This window comes from Gallus gallus, chromosome 23 (assembly GCF_016699485.2).
Source record: "Gallus gallus isolate bGalGal1 chromosome 23, bGalGal1.mat.broiler.GRCg7b, whole genome shotgun sequence".
Lineage (NCBI taxonomy): Eukaryota > Metazoa > Chordata > Aves > Galliformes > Phasianidae > Gallus > Gallus gallus.
Window position 1 is genome coordinate 4,613,221 of NC_052554.1, and position 19,041 is coordinate 4,632,261.

The window sequence follows — 19,041 nt, forward strand, 5'->3', positions numbered from 1 at the left end:
GAAAACAGCTGGGAGTAAAGATCACTGGGAGGGAAGCAATAAACTCTCGGTTATTCTTCTGCCATTGAGGCCAATCAAGCTGCAAAGAGTGCCTCAAGGCCAGTTGTACATCATTATTTCATAGCGCGTTCCCTCTGTGATGTAGTGGCTGTCTTGCTGCAGGGAACACCTTCGTGGTTTTAAGCATCAGCGCTGAAATATCCAGAGCCCTGAAACCACGGCTCTGAGTCCCAGCAGCCTCCGTTCTGCACTTCATTCCTCGGAGGGGATAATAACCCCATTGCCACGCACACTGGCTGTCTATGAGCATTTGATGGAGGACTTAGAAATGAGGGTTCCGCACGGACAGCCCCGACCCCCCCCAACCCCGCGTGGTGCTCATGCAGAGCTCTGTGGGGAGGGGGGAGCATCCCCAGGGCTGTGTGCCCATGCAAAGGACTGCTCTGCTCCTGTGCTGCTGTGGGATGGGGCAGAGGGAAGGGCAGGCTGTGGCTGGGCCGGGTGGAGGAGCATTCCCAGCTGTCCATCTCCAAACCGAAGCGGTCACCCTGAGCTCTCACCAACTGTGTCTGCATTTCCTCTTTGTGCCCCATCACCCCTTCACCCCATCCTGCCTCCCTTTCCCAGCGCCTGGGGCAGGGCGAAGGCAGCCTGCAGCTCCTGCCGTGGACAACAGGAGATGAATGCACTTCTTGAGTCCATTGAGGGCTCTGCTCACTTCCTTTCACTCCGCAGCCCCACCATCCAGCACAGCTCCCACGCTGGACGCGGCTTTTTGCACTCAATGGCTGCTCATTTTCACATCGCACACAAACCCAACCCAGCACAGCCTGGCAGAAAGAGCTGGAAACTTTTTAAAAATTCATGAAAAAGGGGAAAAAAAAAAAAGAAAAAAAAAAAAAAAAGAAAAAGAAAAACCAACCCAACAACCGCAGAACACAAAGCCGAATTAAGAGAAGCCGACAGCATCGGGGCTGAGTCTGTTTGGTGGTGATACTGCTCGGAATTAAGGCACGATGGTCTTTCTCGTGGCCAGAGGGGAAGACGAGGGCTCCCAGTGGAGAGGACCCAGCCCAGCGCTGGCGATGCTGAGCAGGGATTGATAACCCGGCGCGGGGGGGACGCGGTGCTGCTCTGGGCCGAAAAGCTGCATTTATCCCAGCGATAGCAGCGAGCCAGAGCTGCGGGCCTTGGGGGTAAAAAAGGCTTAAAAACCCATCCTTCATTCAGCAGGCAGCTGAGGAGGAGGCAGGGGGAGGGGGAGGAGAAGTAATGGAGGGGGAATTCAGAGCTGGGGGAGGCGGGGGGGCGGGGGGGGGGGCTGGGGTTGGATGAGGGGCTCAAGTTGGCCAAAAAGCACCGAAACACCCCAAAATGTGGTGGGGATGACGCAGAGGGAGCTGCTGCCAGCAGGCGTTGGGAAATGACTTTGACATCCAGCTGGGATTTTGCTTTCCCCTCCCCACATGCCGCCTTCTCCCCATGGCTGAGCTGCTCTGGGTGACCCACACTGAGGTCGGGGTCCCCGCGCTCACATCCCCCTCCTGCACCCGGCGCTGCCTGTGGGATCTTTGCAGGGTTTGGGCAGGTCCACACGTGGAGCAAACAATGCGATGTGACAGCCAGAGCCACCGGGCACAGCCAAGGGGGGCTGCACGGGCAGGGAGGGGGCTGAAGGCATTGGGGTGGTCCTATGTGAGGCCGATGTGTGGCACCCAGGGGAGAAGGAGCCCTGCGCACAGCCGAGCACCGAGCGCGGGGCAGGTGGCACCTGGGGACACAGTGCTGCATGGGAGCGTCCCCAAAGGGCACCGCATGGATGTGGCCTGGAAGGAAAGCAACTTTTGAAACGTTGAACGTTTGATGAAACAGTGGTTGTTTCCCAGCCAGCCCCACTTCTGAGCTCATCGATCGCAGGGCCGGAAGGGACCGTGATGATAATCCGACCCGACGTCTCGCACGGCGCGGGCCAGAGAACCTCACTCGATATGTTCCCCACCAGCCCTCCGTTCCCGAGTGCTGCGTCTCTATTGGGAAAGCACTCATCAGCTCTGCGGCTCTTAGCTGGGGCTTTGGGCACAGCAATGGGCTCCCCTCACCCTCCTGCCTTCACAAACGGGGATGACCGCTGTGCGTCCAAGAGCAGATTGAAGAACCCCCTTCCCTATCCTTCTCCATGGGGTCAAACCTCTGAGAGCCCGCCGGACTCCGGTGATGTGCTGTTGGCACCTCGTGGGGCCACCGATGGCCGCGCTCTGCTCACCCAACCAAAGAGAAATGCCACCACCCCATGTCTCCCCATTGACAAGGAGGCCACTGGTTGCCATGCATTGGTCATCCAACCAAGAGGTGCCGCCATCCAACATCTCCCCATTGATGAGGTGGCCACCAGTGGCCGTGCTCTGCTCACCCAACCGAGAAGTGCCACCACCCAGCGTCTCCCTGCTGATGAGGAGGTTGCCCGCCACGTTGCTGAGCGGGGTGTAAAAGTGCTAGGATTGTGCTCTGGAAATAATTCGAATTAGGCATGCGTGTAATTACAGATATCTTATCCAAACAGGAGGAGCCTGAACACCAGTGTGTATCTGGAGAGAGATCTCATTGACGCAGAGTGGGATGCGATGCAGTGAGTGGGGCAGCCCTGGCACAGGCTGTGTTCCTGGTGATGGGGAGATGCTGGGTAGGGATGCAGTGAGATACATGGATGTGATGCCAGAAGGGACCAGGGCAGTGCCTGCAGCTCTTGGGGGCAGGAATGGGGCTTCTCCCCATGGACCACTCATCCAGACCAGGCTCCAGCTGTGGGGCTCAGCCCCCTGGGCCGTGCAGCATCGCCTGGAGCCCGCTGAGCCCCACTGTCACACCATGATGGCTCACATCAGGGCAGGTTCCATGCGCCCTGTTGGTCTTTTCTTGGATCCAAACCGCCAAGCTCTGCAGCAGCTCAGAGCTGCGTCCCATGGGGTTGGTGGCATTCCCTGGTTGTGGGGACGAGGCGGGGACGGAGCATCCCGCACTGGGGCAGGCTCCGTGGGATAGGTGAAAGGTGTGGGGAGCTGCTTGCAAATGGAAGGCAACCCCTGGAGCAAACTTTCCTTTGAAATTACCCTGTTGATGAATCTCTCCTCGAGTGACTGGTGATAAATGAAGCGATTATGAGACTGACCTGCCATGGGGCTGAGATCGTGGGGGAGGGCGAGGGATGGGAGCTCGCAGCTCGGGGCCCCCCCAGCACCGCTGCGTTTGGGCTCTGTGCAGCCCCTTTCCCAGCTCCTGCAGCTCAGGATACGACGGCAGCGCCTGTCCCACCCGGGGTCGTGTATGGCCACGGGGCTCCGGGAGGTGCCTCTCAGCTGTGCGTGGTGGTCCCTGCCCGTACCGGGGGCTGATGTGTGCGAAAAGCAGATTTATTTCTGCCTACGTTTCATATTCTTCACGCTCCGCGGCGTGAGACAAAGGATCAGCTCTTCAATAGAGTCCGAAGAATAAACCCTAAACCTCATCAAATCCAATCCGCCAATAAAAATTGCCCGAACAAAAGGCCGGGGACGGAGGGCGGCGGCGGGGGCCTTTTTGCCACGATAACAAGTTTTCACAAGACTGTTTATCCGCACAATTTGGAACGACACTTAAAATCTCTAATCCCAATAGGCATGAAAGTGCCCGTCCCAGCAGGCAGGTGGGCTGTCCACAGCCCCGTCCCCGCGCTGCTCGGTGGCCGCCGCATCCGTGGGGGTCACTGGGAACGCGCTGAGACGGGGCAGCTGCAGCCTGAATGCTGCCGTCGGCCTCAAAGCCCCCTCCCCACCCTTCTCCCCATCCCACCCCCTATTCAGCCCGATTTTAAAAGGCAGCAAAACGGTTACAAGGTTTAAAGCAGAGGCGAGCAAAATGCTCCACAATAGGGAGGACAAAGGAGGGCTCGGGGCTCTGCTCCCTAATCCACGGCCCACGGCGGTGCAGCCACCAGGATTAGGGCCGCTGCCAGGGGCTGCCGCACCGCTGGGTTTTGGGGTGAGCCCTCCCCGGTGCTGAGCATCCGCCCCTCGGTGTGGGGTGATGGGATGGGGCAAAGTGCGGTGCCCCGGCGCTGCCGCTCACTGTGGGGTGGGTTTGGGGAGCAGGTGGGTACCCCTGGGATACGGCTGGCATGCGGGGGTCTGATGGACATCTTCCTCCAGCCACGATGTGCCACAGCTCTGACAACACCCGGCCAAAATTGCTCTCCCCAAAGGGGGGATCCTGGAAGGGTGCGGGTTTGGTGGGGATGCGGGCTGCTGTAACGGCCTGGCAAGGGCACGAATGAGATTGGTGCCGTGCCCGGCACTCTTTGCAGTGTCAGCACATCTGTCTGCACCCGAAGGCACTGCTGTGTGTGCAGGATGCCACCGTGCCCACGTGCTGGGATTGGCCCCTGCAGGGTGCTGGGGCAGAGGGACACACAGTGTGACACCGGGGACAGATCATACCTGCATGGCTGGGATGCACTGCGCTCCTGGTCTGGGATGCTCCGATAGGAGAAGCATTTAATTACTGTCATATGAACATCGGGGCACTGCTCCCTCATTTCCCCATACGGGTGAGGGCTTTGGGTGCTTTTCGGGCACAGCTTTGGTGGCCAAAGGGAACTGTAAGCAGTGCAGATCTCAGTGCCTGTGCTCCTGCACCCCCAGCCCTGCCACCCCGTGTTCACCACACAGATGCTTAGGGCCATCCCATGCAACCCCATGCCACATTGGGCACCTTTTTATCCCCAAAACAAAAGCTCTCCAATAAACCAAACAGCGGTGTTGTGCTTTCAATCAGCATTCATTAACAAAGCCCGGACAGCGCTGCTGAGCAAATCGCAGCCTTAATGTCTCAACAACAGATTTTCCCCTATTGCTGCTTTGGGTCCGGGCTCTGATTTGGGGTTTTTTTTCTCCCTCAGCGATGGGGTTGGGCCGCTGTGAGGTGGTGGGGTGACCTCAATCCGGGGTGGCCACAGCACCTCTAATCCCCTCTTTTAATTGATTACTCTCACCCATCCCCTGCGGCGGTGGGATCGGGGACCCACCCTCTATAGATTAGCACCCTTTAGTTTACAGCTCAGCCACTTTTTCAGTCCTTTGCCCTGCAGCAACGCATGAAAATAACGCTAATCTCATTAAGGACAGAAGGGAGCCCTTCAAAGTTTATTAATAATGGGAGCAGACAGGGAGCGAGCTGGGCCATGGGTCGGGTTTCAAAGCCGGGAGGCGGAGGGTGGAGGGTTTTTGCTTTGAGTGGAGCTGATGGGCAGAGGGGACACACCGGGATGGGGACGGTGGCACCCGGGTGTCCCCTCCTGGAAAAATGACCTCCGCAAGGCTGATCAACCAGGCCTTCCTTTGGCTCCAAATGCCACAACGAAGGGGCCCCGATTAAAGGAGAAAATGTGGTTTTTCCAAGGGTTGCAGCCCTATTTTTGGTGGTTTTGTCCCCTTCGGGTTGAAGTGCAGAATTCCTCCCCCTCCTGAATGCAATCAATGAGGGCAGTGGTGTGTTAGCCCCAGCTCAGCATCCCTGACCTCAAGGACATCAAAGGGAAAAGACCCTACAGGGAGAATACCCCAAAGGGAGAAGTACCCAAAGGGGGAAGTACCCAAAGGGAGGAGATCCCAAAGGTAGAAGACCCCAAAGGGAGAAGACCTCAAAGGAGAAGACCCCAAAGGGAGAAGCACCCAAAGAGAGGAGATTCCAAAGGAGAAGACCCCAAAAGGAGAAGACCTCAAAGGGAGAATACCCCAAAGAGAGAAGTACCCAAAGGGAGAAGCACCCAAAGGGAGGAGATCCCAAAGGAGAAGACCCCAAAAGGAGAAGACCTCAAAGGGAGAAGACCTCAAAGGGAGAAAACCCCAAAGGGAAAAGACCTCAAAGAGAGAAGCCCCAAGAGGGAGAAGCCCTGGGAAGGATCAGCCCCAGCCCAGCACACCCCCTGCCCTTGCTGTGCCCCTATTCCTGTTCCCCCTTCCCGCCCCCCCCTCTCACCCCCCCACTGCCCAATTATCACTGTTACACTGCACAGCTGCCAGGACTTCCCTTTCAGGCGCACACACGGCGGGTTGTGCCCTCACCTCACACCACTGCTGTGAACTGCAGCGGGAGCAGCGCCCGCCCCGACCCCTCCGCTCCATCTGGAGGAGCTCCCATCAGCACTCATCAGCACGGAGCACCCCGAGGGCACCCGCAATTCTTTGGGGAGCGGAGCATCCCATAGCGGGACAGGCGGTGTGCAGAGCAGGGGATCACTGCACGGCACTGCAGGGCGCTGCACACCCGGCCCAGCGTGCTCACACCAACACCCCGACCCCACTGCGGCTTTGGGGTGCAGCACCGCGGGTCGGGGGGCTGTAATGGGTGGGTGTGTGTGTGTGGGGGGGGTCCCGGGCTGCCATCCCTCCAGGCCTCACCTAATCACCACCGCTCTGCATTATTACCCTGCCTAACGTGGCATGCTTTTAAATAAAATATGCAAAGATTTCTCAAATTATTTCCCCGGGGCAAGAGCGTTTTCTATCCTCGCTCGTGCATGTTAATCTGAGAAATGCAAATTCCACACACCCCCATCTGTTGGGGCTCGGCCATTTATTAACTTTCTTTTTTTTTTTTTTCTAATTGTGAAATGTTTCTTTCATACGAGCCATAGGTTTCGTTATCTCCTCTCCTGTTTGATTTGGTGTAGAGAAAACGGGTTGGAACGGATCAAATCAAATCAAATGGCCCCGGATTTGGGATGGGGGGGTGGGAGGTGTAGGGCTCACTCAATACCGGAGTTTCAGCCGGGGTTGCAGCCATGGGGAGGCTCTGCGTGGGGAGGGATGGGGCTGTGCAGGGGATGTGATGCAGTGCTTTGTGATGCAGGATGGGCTGAGAGCCTCAGGTCCCCGCTGCAGCATTAGGGCTCCTGTGCACAATCATTAAAAACATAAAGGAGAACGCAACCGTGAGCACAAGAAAATAAAAAGAGGGGGTGGGGGGGGGGGGGAATGAAAGAGCCCATCGGTGCTGTCCCTGATGAGAAGGCGATGTGACAGAGCTCAGAGCACTGAGAGTAATTGGAGGCCCACGGACAAAGTTGCTCATGGATAACATGGGGTCCCATCCCCGGGGCTCTGGGATGAGGCTGTGGGATCCCGGAGCTCTGCAGCCCTCTGTGCGAGGAGTGAGAGAGCCTGGAGGGCGCAGGGGTGGGAAGGGAAACCTCTCTGGGAAGTGGAACCACGTCCTTTCTTCTACAGTAGGGTCCTAAAGTCGAAACCCAGAGAGCTGCAGTTTGGGCTGAGCGCTGCTGCAGTGGGATGGAGTTGTCCTGTCCTGGGTTCCAGCAGGAACACCGAGCTCTGGAACCAACGGGAAGGGACACACAGCATCTCTGCTTCGTCCCAGGAAAAGAGTAATGTGGGGAAAAAAAAAAAGGAAGGAATGATGCAGGGCATAACAAAGGGAAGGCTGCGCACTGCTTTCTGCTGGAAGTCGAATCTGATCCCAGTTCGGGAGACCCGACAGCCACTCCGGACCGGTTTCTTCAGCTCCAGAGCTCCGGGCTTGGAGCTCCTGCCCCCATTCTGCTGGGGCTGCAGAGCATTGGGTGCCAACAGCACCTCCCCGTCCTGCTGTCCGGGTGGGAATCGGACCCCGTCCCACCCGGAGGGCTCAGCGCTATGGGGCCGGGGGCCGTGGGAGATGCAGCCCCACCCACCGCAGCCCGACCCCAAAGCCGCGGTGCGTGGAAGCGGCGGCTCTGTCCCTTTAAAGCTGCGCCGGAGTCCCTTTTTTTCTCTCTTGTTAAAAGATGTCTGGGAGGGGAGCTGCCAATCTGAAAAATGATCCTTTCTTTTTTCCATTTTCTTCCTTCTCTCCTTCTAGCTTGTGCTCATCTGTTCAGGTGAACCGCAGGCACATTCATTAAATCTCTGTCTTTGACACCTCAGCTGCTTTGGAGCCCTGGGCTGCTCTTTCCTTTCCCTCTCTGTGCTGTTTTTCTCTTTCCCCATCTCCGAGCCCGCCTGATCAGCACACCAAAGCAGCGAGAGCGAGCAGCAGAATTGTTAACTAAGCACAGCGTGGGCAGTGGGTGCGAGGGGTCGGTGGGTCGGGATGGAGCAAAGCCCACAGCGAGCATCCCAAGCACATCCCGACTGCAGGGGCACGGGATGCAGGGGGGGTCCCCTGGGCTGTCCTTATCACCAACCCTGTGCCCGTCGTGGGATAGCGGCGTGCAAGGGATGCCCGTGGGATGGCAGCGGGTTCCATGCAGAGCATCACTACGAGAGAGGCAGAGCCCTGGCAAATAGGATCTGGGTATGGACCTTGGGAAAGTGCCACACGGCAGCCAGTCCCTTCCCATGGGACAAATCCCCCTGTCCCCCAGTGTCCCCACATGGGGAAACCCCGCTGAGACCTGACTGAAACCTCATTGAAACCACACTGAAACCCCAGCTGTGGACACTGGGGGGGACGTGGGGACCCAGACCCACGGGAAGGGACCATCCCCAGAGCTGAGCCCTGCAAAGCTGTGAATTCCTGCAGAGTTTTGTTAGCGGGATCAGTGCAGCCTGGTGTCCTGCTCCGAATTAATTATCCGCTGACACGATTTCGCTTCTTTCCCTTTGTGTTATTTTAATTAACAGAGATCTCCTCCAAGCAAGCCAGCTGTCATGTAAATTGTAAAACTGTCAGCATGTACAGGAACTTAACAGGGATTTTAAAAAAGCCCTGCACAAAGGGATGTGCTACTTTCCCTTTCTGTTGGTTGGGGCTTTTTTCTTCCCTTGTTTTCCTTCAAATCTGGCACATTTGTGAAGTTGAAAAAATAAAGTGTGAAGGGCTGTGATGGGGATGCGGACAGAAAGAGCTCTGAGCTCAGATCAGTCATGGTGCCCAATGAGCACGGGGTGTGATGCTGTGATGGGGACAGAGATGCCCAAGGAGGCTGTGGATGCCCCATCCCTGCAGGCATTCAAGGCCAGGCTGGATGTGGCTCTGGGCAGCCTGGGCTGCTGGTTGGCGACCCTGCACATAGCAGGGGGTTGGAACTGGATGAGCACTGTGGGCCTTTTCAACCCAGGCCATCCTATGGTTCTATGATTCTGTGTCCCCGCACTGATCTGTCCCTCCTGTGCAGGTTCACCCAGCGCTGCCCTTACTGGTGCCCACTCATCCCCATCTCCAAATAGTGTAAATACACCCAATAACAGCAGCATCTGGAAAAGTTCATTGCACACATCGTGAGGCTTCCAAAAGAAAAACTCACTGCTGAGCATTGCCCACAGAGCTGGTGCTCTCAGCTGGGATCCTTCCCAGTGTGGGTGGATGCTCCATGGCCCCATGTGCTGCTCCTGCAGGCACCGTTTTTTCCATCTTGAGCCTCTTTTACCCAAGGAAGGACTCATCCTAAAGGGCGTGAGGGTCCAGTGGGACGCTGGGGGGCTTCAGTGGGTTTCAATGGGGTTTCAATGGGGTTTCAATGAGACTTCAATGGGGTTTCGGTGGGATTTCAGTGGAGTACCAATGGGGTTTCCATGCTGTTCCCTGGGGTTGGGATGTGCCCATCACACACAGACATTCCCCCCATCCACGCTGCTGCGCCCATTGAAACCAACAACCTTCAGCAGCGCTGCGGGTCAATAAAACAATTTGTGAATGGATCCATCTTCTGTGGCAAACAGATGAAGCAGCCGTGGCTCCCTGGGCTGTTTTATGCACGGATGGGAGAGCTGTGAAGTCACAACAACGTGTGTGCACACATCCGTCTCCGTGCGGTGGCTCCGAGTGAATAGATCTGTGTGTTCCAAAGGTGGAACAAAGAAGTCTCTCTGCAGTTTTGGAGCCTGGGAGGGGTCTCATTCCCCTCTGCCCATCTTTCTGCCATTCTGCCTCCAGGCTCCTGCAAACCCTGTCCGGCCCCGAGCCAGGCAGGGAACACAGGGGCTCATCCTTGGCCATGCAGAGCTCTGTGCATCAATGGCCACTCCCAGGAATGCTGCTTTCTCACTGCATTTTACCACCTCCACTTTTGGGCTGGCGCAGGGAAGGCAGTGCCCAGGAGCAGGGGCAGCCCGCTGTGCTCTGCTGCTCACCTGCCTGTGCTCCAAACCCCCACAGGAGCTGCTGTCCATGGGATGGGATAGACGGGTGCTGCTCTGTCCCGTGGGGTGCAGCTCTGTGCTCCTCTTCCTCAGCAGAGCTGCAGTGGGTGCAGTGCATTCTCCCGCAGGGCATTTCCTGAGAGCCATTAATACAGGGTGGGTAATTAATACTTTCCATGCATGAGGAACACCACAAGGCAGGGGAGGAGGAGGGCAGGCGGTGTGGCGGGGGGACCCACAGCCCTTGGTGCTGTTTGGAGTCGCAGCACCTCGTGGCCATGCTTTGAACAGCCAATTCCCACACCTGAGCCCCCCAATTCACCCCAACACTGATCCTGAAACCACATCTATATGTACTGTACAGATAGCCTAGATCTATTTCATTTTCTGTCAGCACAGTGTTGTGAGATCCTGGCAAGAGCCGGGATGTGGCCATTAGGAAGGCTTCAGGACTTGGGTTATTTTGCATTTTCCTCTTTAACTTATGTTTTCTGCAGACTGGAAAGTAACTGATGGAGTGCAAACGTTCAGCACTGCCCTACTGAAAGCTGTCAGGCACGGCTTGGCTGAGATCATCCAGCAAGGAGAGGTGCCTTACTGTCAGCACTTGCTGTCAAAAGCCCTTTGATAATTTGCTGAGCAGCAGCAATTCCCATCTTCAGGAACTGCAGAGCTCTGAGAGCCCCCGAGATCCTTGGGAATGCAAAAGGGGACTGTGATAGCAGGCAGTGCTGGCAGTGGGGATGGTGGCTGCTTCCAGGTGTGCCCCCGGAGCTGAGGTACCCCACAGTGGGGCTCACACTGACTTTTGCACTGGAGTAATGCAGTCCTTCACGTTACCAACAACAGCACTAGAAGGGATGAGGGGGCTCAGACTGCTCCAGCGTTGCAAACCACCACCGCAGCCGTGGTTATTTCCCCACTGAGCACCATTTTGTTCAGCACATCAGCTTGCTGCACCTCCAAAGCCAGCTTTGGAGATAAAGGCTTGCTTCCCTGCTCAGCACCGCTCAGCACAGCAGCAGATGCAGTCGGTGGCTGCAGCACATCCTGGCAGTCACATCTGCACGCCCGCATCCCCACCTCGGTGCCTTTATCTCCGCATCTCTGCCCTGTGCACCAGGCAGGCTCCAACCCGGAGTGAAGGTCACAAGTTACTGAGCCAAATGGAATTCCAGGAGAGCAGATTGAGATTGCTCTAATTAAAGGAGGGGGGGGGGGGGGGGGAGGAGGGGAGGAAACCCCCCACAATCCCACAGCGCTGTCCCGGTGTGAAGATGGAGGTACAGAGAAGGCTGAAATTGACTCGATAAAGGAATGCGAAAATGCGAATGTTGAGTGATTGACAAATAAAGGGCACTCTCCTTTGATTTAAATATGCTCCTCGTTTGTGCAGAATATGCTAATTTATACATTGCCTAAATAGCCAGTAGCTATTGTCTGTAAAACCACATCAGATCAGGGCAGCAGGGCAGTTAATGTACTGGCTGGATGTTCCGGCTGGTCAGTGAAGCGATCCCAGCTTCCTTCCACTGCCTCTGAAACCCTAAATGGAATAGCTGAGCTGTAAAAAAACCGCCGGGGGCATAAACTGAATCTCCCTCTGCCCGCCTGCAATGGCACAGGGCTCTGCTCCCCACCAGGACCCCCAGCCACCCCAGGGCTTTATCCCCCCGCGGGGCACCGCAGCAGCTCAGTTGGGCTCTGGGCCCCCTGTGCCTGGATGCAGAGCCAGCACAGAGCAAAGCGCAACGATCCCAGACCCACACAATCCATCCTGAGCCATTTGTAGCAGCCACAGCTTGGGCTGGTCACCGGAGCAATTTGTAATGCAGAGAGGCTTCTAATTAACGGGATCCTGGAGTTAATTAAGGCAATCCTTCTCATCTCGTTTAGATGGTTCCCTACCCAGAGCCCATGGTCGGATTGCAGCTCTCCTGCCCTGTGCCATTCATTTCTCACGTGCTGTCCCAGCAGGTGACACCTATGGGGACATCCCCTCCTGCCTTCGGGTCAGCCCGGTCGTCGGGCACAGCCATGGGCTCCTCCTGCTTCAGAAAGCCTGTCCCGTGATCCCACAGATCACTCCGGATTAAGTTTAGAGTGATGTGATAAATGGTAATAATACTGCTGCTCTGCCCCTAATTATTTTCCGTATAATTATGTACCCTCAAGAAGCCTTTTAAGTAGCATGCTCTCATCAGCTCTGGTCCAAGGGATTCATTTGTTCCAGGAAAGGATCTGCATAAGGCCACGGCCCTCGTTAGCCTCTACCAGCAAGGGGTGGGCAGGGTGTGCAGCTCAGCCCCAGCACGGCCTGATGGCAGCAGGAAGCATCTGGCCAGGAAAGAAGCCTGGAAATCCGCTGGGTAGTATCAGCACAAGGCTTTGAGCTGCAGTGTGTTGTCAGATTGCCGCACTCCGTGGTGTTTTAATCCCATGGAAGTGCTCTGGTTGTGATGGGTGGAAGGAGAGGGCTCAGACCTCGGCTTGCCTCGGTGGTCATTTCAGTGGCAGCCCTATGGGATTTCCCGTTAAACCAAGCTGGCCTTGGCTACATTTCCCATAACCCAAACACACTGCCCTCCCCTCCCATCACTGCAGATCCCCACATGCCCACAGCCAAATCCGTCCTGCTGCCATCCCACCTTCCATGCTCAGAGCCAAATTCATGGGATCACAAACCATGGAATCAGCTGAGTTGGAAGGGGTCCATAAGGACTATCGAGTCCAATTCAGTTTGTGGGTTTTAAGCAATCTGCGGTCTTTTGAGAGCCGGTATAAATGGACATCTCCCCAGGATCATTGGGCACACATTTGAAGTCTACCCGGACTTTGATGCTTCAAAGACTCTCCTGTGCCTAATGGGATACTGGGGGCTCACTCTTGGTGAGGGCAACCCAACACCACTTGAGCCCTCAGGCAGGGAGCAGTGCAGTGCATGGCCACGCCTGGGTCCCCAAAATCCTTTTGGGAAAGGCAGGGCTCCATTTTAAGTCAGCACCCAGCCCCCTCCACGCATCCCACCACCCCACTGCAGCCCTGCAAGCCAAGGGTGAGCTTCCAAGGAAAGCTGCCTTGCTGAAATAGTTAATGGGAAGCGATTCCATCCCCCAGCTCTCCCCCAGCTCACCACCCCTCGGAAAAAAAATCAGAATAATAATTAAAAGATGCCTAGAAACGCTCTTGGAAGAGCATAAATTCTGAAGATGAAAGTAAATGATTAAAATAATTAAATACTTCAAGTTGACAAGCAGAAGCACAATCTTGCCAACGGACATTTGTCGGTAATTAGTTAATTAATCCTAACACAAATTATAAGCCATAACAAACCAGTCAGGCTGAACGCAGCCGGCTGTTCAGAATTAAACTTAGAGAAAGAGGGATTGAGGGAAAGAAGAAAGAAAAGTTTTCGGGTTCTTGTGGGCTCCAGGCAGACGCTGTGTCCTTTGGGATGGGTGGCTGGGATGGGGCAGGGCTCACGGCCCCTTCTGGGGGTGATGGATGGAGTGTGGCTGGGAATAGGGGTGTACAGGGCTGTGCTTCCCCAGCAGGGGCATGGAGGATGGCACAGCTGGAGCGGCGTGGATCAGGAATTGGTTTTCCACCCTTTATCCATGAGTAAGTGTGGAGTAAAAGGCTCCTGAGCTCTGCATCCAGCTTTGGTGCTGATGCTGGTTGGACGCTGATTTGGGATTTGTTTGCAGTACGGGCTGGGAAGGCAGGGAGGGACAGCACCTGGTGCAGATGTCCCCATACCACACACACAGCCAGCAGGGACCGAAGTGCCGGCAGAGCTGAGGAAAGGTTAATGAGCTGCAGGCTGATTTCTCACCTCCGGCCACCTTGACTCAAGACCAATTTTCAGCCCTAGATTGAGTGAGCCCGAGGACCCACACCGGGGCACGGTGAGTGACAGCCAATGTGCAGCCAGGAGGAGTGGGGCTGGGGGGCACAAAGGGGCCGGGCTGGGCCTCTCCCCCAGCACAGAAAGGCACCTGAGCAGGGATGGAAGGCAGCACCCATGGCACACGTGGACCCTTCAGCCTGCCAGAAGGGCGCACCTACAGAGTGAGCGCACTCTCCATGCGTTACCCATGGACCAGACAAGGAAAACTTCCAGCTGCAGACACACAACCTCAGCCTCTTTGTCCCCAGTCCTCCAACACGCGTGCAGCAGGCACCTGCTTGCCCCAGCATCCATCCACAGCCCCGCTGCAGAGAAACTTCTATTCCGTGTGTGTGTGAGCGTGTGTGCGCGTGCTCTAAGTGTTCTGCATTATGTGAGCTCTGACCTTCAGAGGGGAACAGAAGGAATATTTTCCCCCCGCAGGCTAGAGTTGTCAGTGAAATGTCTGTCTTCCTTAATAATTTCAATCCGGGTGACAGGGGACAGGGCATTTTGCTCTGAACGAACGTACTGTAAAAACTGTCAGATGGAATTTGTCTCAAGAAGCAACGTTTCTATCTATTCGGGGTCATAATTGCAGGCAGCTCCTGACCTGTGGAGCAGCACATTTTTCTCAGCTGAAAAAAGGATCCTAAAATAGGTGGTTTGGGCTTCTGCAGAGCTTTGGATTGATGCTAAATGGATTCTAACGCGCAATGGAGATCTGCGGCAGCAGGCTTTCTCCTTTTGCTTTGTGCTTGTTGGGTTGGTTTGGGTTTTTTTTTTTTTTTATCCAGAACAAATCATGCACAGAAGTGATGCAGCAATAAAGAAGGGACACAAACTGCCATTCTCGGGGCCGGAGTAATGGCCTATTTCAGCCCACATCCTGTCCCCTCACTGCCCACCTCTCTGCATTTCCTCCTAACTGACACTGTCTTTTTAATGAACTCAATAAGTAACTAAATGGGCAATTAACCAAATGAGTATTATGATAATTTGATTGTGCTTTCCCCACTTTTAAAGCAGGGGAAGCAGTAAGAAAAGTAATAAGTCAGTGACCAGCAGGAATTCAAGCAGAAGGACGGAGCGGGAGGAGGCTTCTCTGGATGCCGCAGCCTATAAATCTCCCACAATACCAAAGAAATCTCTGTTTGTTTTGTTAAACATTCTGATTCCTTGATTTGTGCCTCCTCGGTGGGGGACAAAAGCCCATGCAATAACTTGAAGCAGATTTTCTTCTTATGGTTTCATTTTCCAATTAGCAACGGTTATGAAGCGGATGATGGGATGATGCCGCCGGACCCCGCAGAGCCATGCAGGGATGGGTGACCCCGCTCAGGACCAGACGTCTTCTTGGGACTGCCAGCCTGGCTCTGCAGAGCTGAGCTTTTGCAATAACAGCCTGCAAGTGCCAGCACTGTGGGCAGCCAGCGTGAGGGCGCACACGGCTGACAAGGAGGCTCCAGGAATAGGAAAAGTGGAGAAGAAGCACTGCCGGTGTCCTGGCTGCAAAGCAGTGAGCAGACCGAGCCAGCGGCGAGCGGATGGTGACTGCAGGGCCTCAGCTGCTCTCGGAACGTTCTCACCTGCAAGATCCATCCTGGCAGAGACACGCACCGGTGCTAATCAGCTGTGTTAGTGCGGCAGGCAGCAGGTCGCAATCCATTTTCACCTGCATGCTGCAATCGATGCCCTGCTCTTCCCATCACAGGCAGAGGGCAAACACAGCCCGGAGCAGGGGCTGCAGGTGTGGTAGGAGCCAGGATGCTGGAAGTTTTGCTCCCTGCAAAGTGGCCTTGGTCCCAAAACTGCTTGGGAACTGCAGGAGAGGAACCGTGTGGGGTTTGTCTGAAAGCAGGATCTGCTTACATGTACATGTTTGGGCCCACAGAAAGACGGCTCAAGGAGATCCGTGGAGCCCAGACAGAGAGATTAGTGACAAAGCTCCATGTAATCCTCCAGGGTTCACTGCGGGGTTGTGGGATCCAGCAGCATGCTTCAGCAGTAGAGAGGAGCTCAGTGAATCAGGGCATCCCTATTTCCATCCACGCCCTGCCCTGTGATCACCACTAAATCACTTCTTTCTGTACTTCATTTCCTGCACCCGACATAGCAGGGACACGAGGCTCCCTTTCTCCTCTGGCAAGCACCGAGCTCCTAGCAGGAAACCTAATCTAGGTGGCACAGCAATTGCAGCATCATTTACTAATGCTGTGTTGAGGCAGACAATAGTAAAGGGTAAAAACCAGTGTAAAAACACCAAACAGTCTGAGAATGCAAAAAGCCTTTCTGTGCCGCAGTCACACATCACATCACAGCCCAAAGCTGGAAGAAGCAGGGATGCCAGCAGCAGGCAAATAGCAGTGCCGGCAGCTCAGAAAGCAGCGTGTGCTCCTGGCTGAGTGACCATAGATTACCACAACTCTGCACCCTGCGTACATGCAGACCCAGGACAGACCCTGCAGGGAAGCTCAGGAAAGCACTCTACTGTTTGCAAATGTCAGGAGCACGCTAAGTTTGCCAAGCATCAAAATGAGAACCAGACACCGTTAAGAGCAATTGCACCCAGGGTAGCAGACGCCGGCACGGCAGAGCATGAAGCCTGACCAGGTAGAAGTGAGCTTCTTGTGCACAGGTCGGAATAACAACTGCATCGTCTCATGGACAGTGTGCAGAGGGGTAAAAAAAAGGAGCGGGGAAGAAAATGAGCTGCTGAGAAGTTTGCAAAGCTGGCTTACATGTTCACAGCCACTGCCTTTTTCCAGCTGTTGATGCAATGACCCGTTCGCATTTTCTGCTCAGCTCCGGGCTCTCTGCTGCAGCCATCAGCACCTGGTAAAAAGACTGTGACGATTTCCTCTGTCCATATCACCTTACGTTAGGAAGCACTGGTCAGCCGTGTCACTGCAGGAGATGAGCAGTGGCTGCCCAGCCCACAGCTGCTGTCAGCCCAGCACTCAGCGCCCGTGCCACAGCACAGTGTGTGTACAGCCAGTGCAGAGCTGTGGGCTGGGCTGAGGACTTTGGTAATAACTTCATTGTTTTACAGGCTTTCCCATATGGCTAACTACTGTGTGTAGAAAACATGACAGCTGTTCATCCTTACCAGCTTTTCTACCCACCTTCCGGCCATCCCATTTTTCCTAGTCTTAGCTAGACTGTCCCTCTTGTGTTTCCACTATATGTATCTCTGCACTGGTTTGCTGTAGAGCAGTTCAGACAGTTATGGCAAGCTACACAAGGAATTCAGGCTGCTTCCTCTTTGCTGGCTGATCTTTCCCACCAAGGACATGTAGCACACACACATACAAATACACATCACAGCAGTGTTTGTCTTGACCATTAAAAAGGCAAATGCACATTCAATTTTAAGACTTACTACAGCTTGGAGAAATTCCCTCTAATAGTGGAAAGGATTCCCCAAATTTTGCTTTGCTCTCCTCCTTACACCACGCCACGATGTCAGGAGTGCCTTCACCCTGGGAAGAGAGGTAGATGTGTACTGTACATATGCATGCTTCCTAACCAGGGAAATTCAATCTGTCAAGAAAGTTCAATAACAATGTTAACATTTAATTGCACCCTAGGGCCCAATGAAAATCAACAAGAAAGGTAGCTGTTGATTTTCCGTTAACCTTCTCTTAAAGAGGTCTCAGAAAATACCTGTTAAGTTAGACGGGCTGGCTGTGTGCACACATGCAATGTGTACAGAGATCTACAGGGGAAAATGTGTTTAAGACTATAGGTTGGATCCACACAGAAAATACTTAAGCGCTGGCACAGAGCTTGGCCATTGTTAGGTAAAAGAAAACATCCTGTTTTGATTTATGCACGCAGCACTCAATTGAACAAGTGTAGCTACAGGCAATTGGAAAACAGTCAAAATGGTGAATTTGCTGCTTACACTCATTTATACTGTTTCCTGAAGACAATCCGTTGTTGCTTCTTGGCATGTTCAGTACTTTTTAAACCGCACAAAGGTTATGCCCAGTTCTCATAATTACACAGTGACTTTCTTGGTATAGGTGCAGTTGGGCATTTGCCATGTGCTGTAGCATCCAGAATTTTATGTCCTGGGGCTGCTTCCTTTACAGCAACCGTGGGATTTTAATGCTTCGGTGGCCCCTTTCATTGGCGTGGGGCTGGTCTTTGTGGAGCTGCACTTAGCCAACGTGTGTGCCGGGCTCAGGCAGTGTCTAATCAATAAAGCATGTGCTAGTGCTCGTCAGGATGGTGCCTGCAGTCAGACAACATCCAGGCAATTAGAGTATTTGTTTTGTTTCTCTTGTTATCAACTACCTACTTTACAGCCACACCTGGAAGCTTCTGGGTGCTCAGCGGCCACCTAAGACAAAGCACTGAGAAACTGAAACAGGCTGGGAGTGGGGAAAAAGAAGGGAATAGTGAGGAGAGCATCTGCTGCTGAGCAGCTGTCAGAACCCATGTTCATCCAAGGGATGAAACAGGGACATTCCATCCAAAGTCCCAGAGCAGAGCTCACAGAGCTCTGAAGCTACCATCAGATCAGGAAATCAGCAGACACATCTGCAGCTTGGGAGTTTCCCCCCAGTGTTTGGCATGCACATGTCAGCAAGGAACAAATTCCTGCGCTGGCTCAGTAGGTGAATCAAGCCAGGGCTTGTCCCTGTGGCTGAGGGGGTTCTGTGTGGGATGGGGCTGGCAGTGGGGCAGGGACAGCCTGAACTCGCTCATGGCTACCGGCTACACAGCACGCAGCACAGGAGCAGCAAGGAGCCGAGGCCAGGGCTCAGGCTTGGCACTGCCAGCTGCTCCTGACACAGAAAGATGGGCAGTGAATAAACCCTGCGCTGCTGCTGGAGGGGTTTCGCTGCCTCTCTTCACAGTTCAGCTCCCTTTGAAGGCACAGATCAGAGGCTGTGGCAGCGCCAGGGTTTCACTTCCAATGCATTTTTTGCCCAAGAACAGCTGCCTTGCAGGGCAGGGCTTGGAGCAGCTCTCCTCTTGGACCTCCACAGAGTTTCAGTTCCAAGCAGTGCCCTCTGCTCCAGGGCATGCAAG

The 19,041-nt window shown here is 54.6% G+C and overlaps 1 long non-coding RNA gene across 2 annotated transcripts; it reads right to left on the minus strand.

The window, feature by feature from the left end:
- Positions 1 to 6,108: 6,108 nt before the first annotated feature.
- LOC101752244 lies at positions 6,109 to 17,916 on the minus strand. Of its 2 annotated transcripts, none has more exons than XR_005841649.1 (3): positions 17,381 to 17,916; positions 16,740 to 16,845; positions 6,109 to 7,393 (listed from the first exon to the last, which is right to left on the minus strand). It is a non-coding gene; the product is annotated as an uncharacterized LOC101752244 (long non-coding RNA). The 2 variants fall into 2 exon arrangements; XR_005841648.1 differs by lacking the exon at positions 6,109 to 7,393 and adding an exon at positions 11,444 to 11,655.
- Between the last annotated feature and the right edge of the window lie 1,125 nt (positions 17,917 to 19,041).